Source organism: Myotis myotis, unplaced genomic scaffold (assembly GCF_014108235.1).
Source record: "Myotis myotis isolate mMyoMyo1 unplaced genomic scaffold, mMyoMyo1.p scaffold_m19_p_1, whole genome shotgun sequence".
In the NCBI taxonomy this organism is placed as follows: Eukaryota; Metazoa; Chordata; class Mammalia; order Chiroptera; family Vespertilionidae; genus Myotis; species Myotis myotis.
The window spans coordinates 47,257,858-47,269,362 of record NW_023416313.1 but is presented as its reverse complement, the minus strand read 5'-3'; positions in this window follow the sequence as shown (position 1 = coordinate 47,269,362).

Sequence of the window (11,505 nt, the reverse complement as noted above, 5' to 3'; positions counted from 1 at the left end):
TCAAAAACTTGGAGGAAAAACTGAGAAAAAATATCTTCAATCTATATCATAATACACGAAGAGCTCCTGGAAATTGAAAGTAAAAAGAAAAAGACAACAATCTGATAGAAAGTAGCAGAATGATATAAGCAGATAGTACACAAAGAGAAAAAAAACTAATGGGCCTTAACCATCTTAAAAAGAAACTTATAATAAGAGGAATACCAATCTAAACACCCTAGTAACATTTCTCACCAGTCTGATTGGCAAAAATCTAAAAGTTTGATGACATCTTTTGAGGATAAACTGTTGGGAAATAGATCCTCTCATCCATTTTGATTTGAATGCAAAGCTGTAATGCAATATCTGCTGGCCTGGTCGTAGGCAGCCATCTTGTGAGGGTGTGAGGGTTAATTGTCATATTACCACTTTATTATATAGGATGACTAAAGTACTAGGTTATACTAGTACATTGTGACATTGTTTGCTGTAGTAGAAGAATGGAAATAATCCAAATGTCTATCAATAAAAGGGTGGTTAAGAAAATATAGATATACACAAAAAGAAATTCTATGAAGCTGTTTTTAAAATTTTAAGGAAAAAATTATGATAATATTGAGTGATTGCCAGGATTACATTTTTTAAGTGATAAAAGCAAGGTCTAGAACAATATTTGTAATATGTAACCCCTGTATAAAAAAGATAGAATGGTATAATAGCAACACATTTATATACATACTAGAGGCCCGGTGCACAAAAATTTGTGCACTCAGGGGAAGGAGGGGTCCCTCATCCCAGCCTGTGTCCTCACGCAGTCTGGGACCACTCAGAAGATAACGACCTGCTGGCTTAGGCCTGCTTCTGGGTGGCAGAGGGCAGGCCCAATCCCTAGGTGCAGCCCCTGGTCAGGCTCAGAGCAGGGCCCATTGGGGAGTTGGGGCGCCACACCCTGTCATGCACAGAGCAGGGCGGATCGGGAGGTTGCGATGCCACCCTCAGTCACGCTCAGGGTAGGGCCGATTGGGGGGTTGGGGCACCGCCCCCTGTCACACTCAAGGCAGGGTTGATGGGGAGGTTGCGGCGCCACCCCCTGTCACGCACAGAGAAGGGCCCATCAGTGGGTTGGGGTACTGCCCCCTGTCACTCACAGAGCAGGGCCCATCAGGGGGTTGGGGCTCCATACCCTGTCACGCACAGAGCAGGGTCAATCAGGGGGTTGGGGAGCTCCCCCCTGTCATGCACAGAGCAGGGCCGATTGGGGGTTGAGGAGCTCCCCTCTGTCACTCACAGAGTAGGGCTGATAGGGGAGTTGGGGCATCGTCCCCTGTCATACTCAGGGCAGGGCGGATCAGAGGGTTGGGACGCCGCCACTCTCATACTCGGCAGGGCCAATGGGGAGGTTATGGCTCTACCCCGTCACACACAGAGCAGGGCCCGTGGGGGGCAGGGGGGTTGGGGCACCGCACCCTGTCACACACAGAGCAGGGCCGATCAGGGGGTTGAGGCGCCGCACCCTGTCACACACAGAGCCGCAGGGCGATCAGGGGGTTGGGGCGCCTTCCCCTGTCAGGAACAGAGCAGGGCAGATAGGGAGGTTGTGGCCCCGCCCCCTGTCACACACAGAGCCTCAGGGCGATCAGGGGGTTTGGGCACTGCCCCCTGTCACGCTGATCCCGGTGCCGGGAGGCCTCTCGGCTCCACTGATCCCAGTGCTGGGAGGCATATTACCCTTTTACTATATAGGATAGAGGCCTGGTGCATGGGTGGGGCTGGCTGGTTTGCCCTGAAGGGTGTCCTGGATCGGGGTGAGGGTCCCCACTGGGGTGCCTGGCCAGCCTGGGTGAGGGGATGATGGCTGTTTGCAGCTGGTCACACACCCTTCAGGGTGGGGGTCCCCACTGGGATGCCTGGCCAGTCTGGGTGAGGGGCTGAGGGCTGTTTTCAGGCTGGAACTGAAGCTCCCAACTGCTCCTTTTTTTCTTTTTCTTTTTTTTTTATTCTGGTCCATTTTTAGCTCTGAGGCTCCAGCTCTTAGGCCTCCGCTCCTGAAAGCAGGTATCTGGTTTGTTTGGGTTCTATAATTGAAACTCTGTATCAACTCCAGCTCTGAGATCCCAGCTCGCTGAAAGCAGGTTTCTGGGGTTTTGTTTAGCTTCTATATTTGTTACAATGTTTCTTAAGCTGCAGGCTCAGAGGCTGGAAAGGCAGGCAGGGAACGTTGGAGTCCTCCGTCACTGAAGCAAGCAAGCCTCATGTTAGTTTCAAGCTGCCTGGCTGCCAGCCGCCATCTTGGCTGGCAGTTAATTTGCATATCGCTCTGATTAGCCAATGGGAAGGGTAGCAGTCGTACGCCAATTACCATGTTTCTCTTTTATTAGATAGGATTTGCTTAGATATGAAAAATAAAGAACAGATGGATAAAATAGAAGAAAAGCTATTATCTATAGGGGAAAGGGAGAATAGGAGAGAAGGGATAGAGTCTTAATCAGTTCAGACTTCTCTAACAAAATGCCATAAACTTGGTGGCTTTTAAACCACAGAAATGTATTTCTTACAGTTCTGGAAGCTGAAAATCTGAGATCACCCCTCAACATGGTCAAATTCTAGGGAGAGCTCTCTTCTGGGTTGTAGGTAGGTGGCTGACTTCTGGTTGTATTCTCAAAAAAACAAACAAAAAGGGTATCAGGCTTCATGAGTTAAAAAATATTTCTTTCTCTTCAGTTTTTTTGGAAGAGTTTTTGTATAATTAGTATTATTTCTTTTTCAAATGTTTAGTAGAATTTATCAGTTAAGCCAGCAGGTTTCTTTGTTTAAATGACCTTAACGAAATTTTTCATTTCTTTAATAGATACAAAATTAATCGGATTATCTATTTTTTCTGGAGTGAGTTTTGGTAATTTATCCATTTCATCTAAGTTATCAAATTTATTAGAAAAATATTTTTCAAAATATTTCCTTATTTTTATTATTACTAGGGGCTCAGTGCATGAATTGGTGCACCTTGAAAGGAACTGTGGGCCGCGAGGCTGCTGTGGGCACAGGGGTGGGTCTCGGCCCATCCTCTGTGTCTCCACCTGGCCTCCCACTGCGGCCCTTGGTCCTCTGTCTGCCAGCAGCCCCGCTCCCACCACTGCTGTTCCCATGTGCTGACGGCACCAGCACTGCTCATACCCGCTGGCAGTGCAGAGTGATTGGGGCCAGTGCTAGTAGTGGGTGTGAGTGGGTCTGGCGCTGGCAGCAGGTGCAATCCCCGGTGGGACCACAGCATGCAGGAGCAAAGAATTTTCAGTAACCACCAGAGGCCTGCTCCAATGACAGCGACCAGTGCCCCACCTTAGTCTGGTGCCCCCACTCACTTGCTCCACCATCCCGCCATGACCAATACCCACCATGTTCCGTGCATGCCCCCTGGTGATCAGTGCACATCATAGCGACCTGGTTGTTCAGTTGTTCCACTGTTTGGTCTATTTGCATATTAGGGTTTTATATAGAGACATTATTAATTTCATATCTATAGTGATGTCACCTCTCTCACTCCTGATATTGATAATTTGTCTTTTCTCTTTTTAAAAAAATATTTCTTTATTGATTTCAAAGAGGAAGGTAGAGAGAGAGAGAGATAGAAACATCAATGATGAGAGAGAATCATCAATTGGCTGCCTCCTGCATGTCCCACACTGGGGATCGAGCCCATAACCCAGGGATGTGCCCTTGGCCAGAATCAAACCTAGGAACCTCCAGTCCTCAGGCCAACACTCTATTCACTGAGCCAAACTGGCTAGGGCTTTTCTCTTTCTTTAACTATTGATAAATCTGGCTAGAGGTTTATCGTTATTATTGATCTCAAAGAACAAGCATTTGGTTTCATTGATTTTTATCTATTGCTTTTTCTGTTTTCTAGTTCATTAGTTTCTGCCTTCTATATTATTTTCTTTCTTATGCTTACTTTGTTTTAGTTTTTTTTTCTTTTTCTTTCCTTTTTTTGTTTGTTTGTTTGTTTGTTTGTTTGTTTGTTTGTTTCTTAAGGTGGAAGCTGAGTTTGTTACACAAGACCGGAGAAAAACTAAGCAATGCTTAGAGAGATGGAGTTCCACTTTATTATTATTATTACACTAGTGGGCTCAGAGAAAAATGTCTTTCAAATTCTGAGCAAATCAACAAACAGGAGTTTGTTTTTGTTTGTTTTTTTATTAAAGAGCCAGTCCTATGTGTGCTTATCTCGCTGGAAGCTTGTGGCCTTGAAAACAACACAGTTCTATTCAATTAAAAAATACATCTGGCATAAGCATGGGAGTATCTAGTCTCTGGCCTACAAGGTCAGACAGTTGAGTTTATCTCCCTTATTATTCAAGCAGGCTAGAAAGCAAAGTTATTTTCTCAGAATAAGGGGCTGTCTAAAAAAATAGTAGAGTTGACTTTACAGAATGAAGAACTATCTAAATAGATAATTTCAAAAAGTAGTTTTACAAAATACAGGTTAGCCTTCTCAAGTTCATTAATTTGAGATCTTCCTTCCTTTGTAATATGTCATCTGAGGATAACAGAGGGCTATAAATTATAAAACAGAGTGCATTTATTGCTGTAAATTTTAAGTACTGTTTTAGATGCATCCCAAAATTCTGGTATGTCATGTTTTCATTTTCACTCATTTCAAAATATTTTTAAATGCCCTTTTTGCTTCTTTAGTTCATGAGTGCTTTAGAAATGATAGATTTAGTTAATGAACATTTTGGGGTTTCCAGATACCCCACTATCATTTATTACTAATTTAATTCCATGCTATCAAGCAATTCTCTAGAATCTCATTTAACTCTCTTCGAGGGAGACAATTCCCTTACATGGTAATTCTTAATTCCTTATATGATTGGGCCAGAGGGGGCAGGGAAAAGTTTGGGAGAGCTCATTTTTTTCTTTTCTCTTTCAATTTTATTTTGTATTGGTTTCAGGTGTACAGCTTAGCAGTTAGACAATCATATACTTTTCATAGTGTTCCTCCTGCTATTTCTACAGTACCCACCTGGCAACATAGATAGTTATTACAATATTATTGACTGTATTTCTTATGCTATAGTTTATATCCTCATGACTATTTTGTATCTACCAATTTGTACTTTTCTAAAGCATTTTTATAGTTATCTTTATTGTTGAAAGAATTACACATGTCCCGTTTGTCTGTTTGTTTGTTTGTTTGTTTGTTTTTCCCATTGACCCGTCTCCACCCACACCCGCCCCTCCCAAGCTTTCACCACTCTATTGTCTGTGCCCACAGATGATGGGGGAGCTAATTCTTTTTTTTTTTTTAAATATATTTCATTGATTTTTCTACAGAGAGGAAGGGAGAGGGACAGAGAGCTAGAAACATCCATGAGAGAGCAACATGGATCAGCTGCCTCCTGCACACTCCCCACTGGGGACATGCCTGCAACCAAGGTACATGCCCTTGACCGGAATCAAACCTGGGACCCTTCAGTCCTCAGGCCGACGCTCTATCCGCTGAGCCAAACTGGTTAGGGCCAAGAGAGGCTAATTCTTAAGAGTGGCTGTTCTGTGCTCACTTGTTTTCAACAGTTTGTGTACCCCACAGGAGTTTTTAATTTATCAATATCTGGAATGAGAAAGGTGACATCACCATAGATGTTAAAATGGTAACAAGGAAATATTTTGAAAAATATTTTGCCAGTAAATTTGACAGTTTAGATAAAATGGGCAAATGCTTTGAAAGACACAAAGTACCAAAGCTCACTTCAGAAAAAAGAATCTAATCCTGTTGACACCAGGCAATATGGTCGCTGCTTCTGTTTATTTCACAGTAGCAATACTTCAAGTGATGGTCTTCTTTGCAATTTAGTGTACAGACAAGAGCACAAGTTACATTCTAACCGCCCCTGCGCTCCCCCGCCCCTCACACACACACAACTATTCATCCTCTTTAAAGCCAGCTACCCTATCACCACTCTCCAAACCCCATCTCTCTCCCTCTCTCTCTCTCTCTCTCTCTCTCTCTCTCTCTCTCTCTCTCTCTCTCACACACACACACACACACACACACACACTAAATAAATAAAAATAAAACATGAGAAAACACATTTCTCCTCCACAAGGAAAAGATCTGATGTGTGTGTGTGTGTGTGTGTGTGTGTGTGTGTGTGTGTGTGTGTGTGTTTTACAGCAAAGGTGGAAATTTATTGAAGAACAAGTACAGACTCCCATGTGGGGAGAGTGAAAGAGTCCCACAGAATGGACTCCCATGTGGGGAGGGGGAAAGGGTCCCACCAGTCCCTTCTGCCACAGTTTATGAAGGCTTCAAGTCCCTGTGTCCAGATATCCCCTCTGATTGGCCACTATCCCTCTTTTTGATTCAGTCACTATAGCAACTCCTGAACTCAAAGGTCAAACACCACATGGGACATGTGATGCCCTCCTCCCTCCTTGTTCTTCTTTTCATTCTGGCTCTCTTCCTTCTTTATTTTGTAAATATAGACCTTTTTGGCTACTTCCAGCTCCTTGTCTTATGTAAAATGCCACTATTGCTGCTCCCTGCACCTGGCTTCCTTGTGTTATGGAGATGTACCTTTTCCCAAACTGTAGCCCTGTTTTGTTCCCTGGACCCCAATTCTATAAATTCCCTAAGCCTTCCTATTGAAGAATGGTAACAATCATCTCAAGTTGAAGCTATAGTTTAACTTTAACCCTGCTGTTTGGCTTCTGTACTTATTTGCTTTGTTTAACAATAGAAAAGTTATTTTGATTTTCTGAACTTACGTATGCTGTCCCATTGATTGTGATCTTACTGGTTATCCAAGCACTTTCTTCTGTACCTGGGAACTAGGACAGCACAATTATCCTAAATTGCCTCAGTGGCTCCAGATAATGTGTTTCCGTTGACTCAGTGGTCCCAAGACCCGAGGGCTCTAGATAATGTGTTTCTGTCAACTCAGTGGTCCGAAGACCCAAAACTATAATTAATCTTTGTAGATAACTAATTGGCTCAATCTCGCTTCTGTAACTGCTTTGTGCAAACCAGGTCCACATTCCAAACCCTGGGATGTAATCAATACCTTTGTGATCTTTGCCTGTATAAATCTGATGTTGGGGCTGGGGAGGACACTGCGAGATTTGGGAGAGTGAAATGCCCCCTCTTGGTCCTGGATTGCAATAAATGTGACTCTTTAATTCGACTTCTTGAGGGGTCCTTCTGTGATTCACGGGGTACATTACAACATTATACTCCCCTAAAATTCCTGTTTCAGTCCCCCCTCCTATTAGGAAACCCCAACTGCCGTTGGGGACAGGGGACGCCACATCTTTCTGACTGGTTCCCGCTTCCTGCTGGCAAAAGTGTTGTAGTTTGGGGCAGCAGTCAGGGTCCCATTAGAAGTGGGTGGTCTAAGGATCCACGGAAGATGGATGTAGCGGCCTCCATTTGCTGTTCCATGTGGAGGACCAGTTGTATCTTTAGGGCTTCTAAATGGGAAGATATGAAAATCCCAAAGGTTAAACAAGCAATGGTTAAAGATGAGTAATAAAAATCAGTGTAAACCAAGGTCTGAGAAGGGGGGCTAGCTAATAGGGATGACATTATATCTTTAATTGGTGCCCAGACTTCTGGGGCTGTCTCTTCCGAAAAGAGCTGTAGGGCTCTCTGATATGATTAGGAAGGCATGGGAGAAGAACAGCTCACCCCAGTTATACCCTAGAGGTCGAGAAAAAATCTCTTTATTGGCCTTCCAGACACACCTAAAATGGTTATTGCCTTTGATGATTAACTGACCAGGCTTAGAGATAAGTACAGAGAAAGTGGCTCCCGTGTCGAGGAGGGAATTAATTTCCTTGCCCCCCACTGTTAGACTTACCCTGGGCTCCTAGATGGAAATAATGACAATCTTGTGAGGGGCTGGGTTGGGAGACCCTGGGCCCTGTCAGTCCTGTTGTGCCAGCTGGGTCGCAAGCCCTGACCCAAGAGACCTCCATCTCCGGGGACAGTCCAACTTCCATTGGTTTCCTTGAAAGCCAGGACAGGGCTTCAGGGGTCTACTATGCCTCTTGGGGCAATTCCAGTGCATATGTCCAAGTTGGCAAGTGAACAGGACTGACCATTTGCCTCCGGGCTCTGACTGGGGGCTCCTGCTCTCCCTAAGCCTGGCATAAAGAGCCTCCATCTTGGCGTGGCTTCTCCTGTCTTTTCTATCTTCTTCCTCCTGCTCTCTATTATACAACACAGAGGTGGCGACTTTCAAGAGATCGTCTAAAGTGCTCTCAGGGCCAATGGCCAATTTCTGCAATTTCCTCCTGATGTCTGGGGCTGATTGAATAATGAATTTGTCCTTTAAAATCAACAGTCTCTCTACTGAACCTGGGGTTAGATTGGTGTGCTTCACCAATGCCTCTCTAAGTCTCTCTAAAAATGAGGAGAGATTCTCATTAGCCTCCTGGCTGATGGTAGTTAGATTGGAGTAATTAATAAGCTTAGCCTTGCTTCTCCTGAGGCCTCCTACTATGCAGGCCTGACAGTGTCTTATTTTCCACATCTCGACATCAGGCTCCCACCTTGGGTCTGCACTAGGAACTGCCTCAGACCCTGTCAAGTATCTTTCTTTCTCATTGGGGTTTGTAATGTCTTGTACACAGGAGATGTAATAACTATTGCCAAAGTCTGAAGCTTCTGCTAAAACTTTTTCTTTCTCTGTGTGGGACAAGGTTTGCTTTAGAAGGTTCATTAAGTCCCCGCAAGATGCATCAAATACTTGACTGATTTTCTGAAAGGCCTCAATATAATTATCAGGATTATCGGAGAATCTCCCCAGGTCTTTCTTTATCTGGCTCAGGTCTTTAAGGCTGAAAAGGACCTGAACTCTGATGCTCGCAAATTCGCCGTTCCCCCCCCCCCCCCCGCCCCCCCGCTCCCGCTCTTTCAGGGGGAAGAGACTGTCCGGTCACCCCCATGGAGGGAGGGCCCTGGACGTCCGCCTTTCCGCTGGCAGAGGCATTTTCCCTGGACGCCCAGGGTGAGGGTGGCAAAACACTTCACCTGGGGCTTCAGATGGAGGGTAAGAGGGCTTTGGTGGCATTGGAGCCTTTTCCTCTGGCAGGTTTTGGGCTTCTATTGCCAGGAGGGAGGGATCAAGTTTGCAGTTCTTGTGCAAGTCTGGCTTGCCTCTTAGGGCAAAGAAAGTTCGGACATATGGAACTTCTGACCATTTTTCTTCCTTCCTACAGAAAAGATCTAATTGTAGGAATGATGTTATACTTGAGGCTTTCCTCTGAGGGCAAACTCTCCCAGTTAGCTAGTTGGTATTGGGGCCAAACCTGATGCAGAAAAAAATCAGGTGCTTTTTCTTTAAGGTTTGTGGGTCAAACTCATTCTTGAGAATACATTTCAGTGGACTATCTTTAGGTAGTGTAGAGAACACACTTCCCATGGTTCAACGTGAAGAGGTTTGAATTACGGAGAAATTCCTGGCTGATGCATCATTTTGAAATGGAATTTTTGGACTGGAACCCAGATTCTTTGTCCACCAGAGTCAAAGAATGAATCCACAGACAGAAAGTAGTATAGCAAAGGTGGAGGTTTATTGAAGAACAACTACGGACTCCCACGTGGGGAGAGGGAAAGAGTCCCACAGAATGGACTCCCACGTGGGGAGGGGGAAAAGGGTCCCCTCCCATGTTTTTTATGTTAATTTTTAGAACCATGCTTCTTCCTCTCCTTAGTGTGCCTTTTAGAGGATGAAGCTAGAAACCTCTCTAGTTCACCACCTTATAAGAATATACAGCCATTCATCCATATATTCAATAAATATTTATGGAATGCCTATTATGTTCCAGGCACTGTGCTCTATGCTGAGGATAACAGAAGTGAACAAAACAGACTGAAATTCCTGTCCTCCTGGGGCTTCCACTAGTGGAGGTAGACAGAAAACAAACCAAGTAAAGTCTAGTGCATATCTGATGGTGATAAGTGATGTGGGTGATAGTGATAATGGTATAACTTAAAATAGGACACTAAAGGAAGACATTAACATCCAGTAGATGATAATGAGTAGAAAGTGTGAGGAGGTGATGGAGTGAGCCCCACAAATATCTGAGGGCAGTTTTCCAAGCAAGAAGAATCACAAAAGCAACACTCAAAGCAGGAAATTAATTGGTGACTTGAAAAACAGCAAGGAGGCCACTGGCCTGAGCAAAGGGACCAGTGGGAAAGGCAAAACAGAAGAGTGCAGAAGGGACTACCATGTAGGGACAGTGCACAGACTTTACATTTTCTCTGAGTGAGATGGGAAGACACTACTGATTTTTAGTTTAAAAAACTGGCATAATGCATGTGTTACATGCTATTGAATCAGGTCCAAGTCCTGGCGACCCTATGAATGGGTGATTCCACAATGTTCTGTCCTCAACAGCCCTGATCAGCTCCTGCCGACTCATGCTTATGGCTTCTTTTATGGAATCATCCATCTCATATTAGGTCTTTCTCTTTTCCTGATGCCTTCTATTTTTTCCAACATTACTTTCCCAAGAACCCTGTTTTCTCATGATGTGCTCAAAGTGAGACAGCTTTAGTTTTGTCATTTTTTGCCTCCAGGGATGTTTCCGGTTTAATTTGCTCTAAAACCCACTGGTTTATCTTTTTGGTGGACCAGGGTATCCATAGATCTCTCCTCTAACACCACCTTTCAAGTGAATCAATTTTTTTTTAATCATCCCTTTATACTAGCCCAACTTCCGCATCCACAGGTAGTAATTGGGAATTTGAGGATGTGGATGATCTTATCCTTAGTCTGTAATGAAACATATTTACTCTTGATGATCTTTCCTAATTCTTCCACTGTTGTTCCTCTGAGTCTCAATCTTCTCATGAATATTTTTATCCAGGCGTAATGATGTAAAGAATCATTTCAATTAGTATATTGAAACTAGAGCTGGGACAGGGAGGTCGAGGGGGGGCGGGGGGGACAAGGATACTTGAGAGGAGACCAATTAAGAAACTATTGCAATAATCCATGTGTGGTATGCTTGTGGCTTTTATTATAGGTATTGAGAAAGAGTCAAATTCTAGATCTATTTTGAAGGTAGAGCCAACAAACTTTGCTCATAGATTAAAGGTAGGGGCGATATGGAAGAGAACCAGAGATGACTCTAAGGCTTGTGGCTTGGGAAAGGAGAAGAATTGACAAGATGGAGGGAAACACACATTTGGGATAGAGAAGAGTTCAGTTTGGAATGTGCTAAGTTTGTGTTCTTTCTGCATGGTCACCATGGAGCTGTGAGGAAGGAAGCTGGCACATGAACCTGGAAATTAAGAAAAAAATCCAGGCTGGAGATATAAATGTGTGTTGTAAACACATATTAATGTGTTGGTGTTACTGCACTGTCTAGATGAGATCATCCAGAGAGGGAGTTTAGATTCAGGAAAGGCTGCTCTGAGACGCTCTAATACTTAGAGGTCAAAGAATTCCAGAAATTGCAGTGAAGAAGACTCAGGAGGTGCAGCCATGAGATTGGAGGGAAATGCAAAGCCAAGTAGAA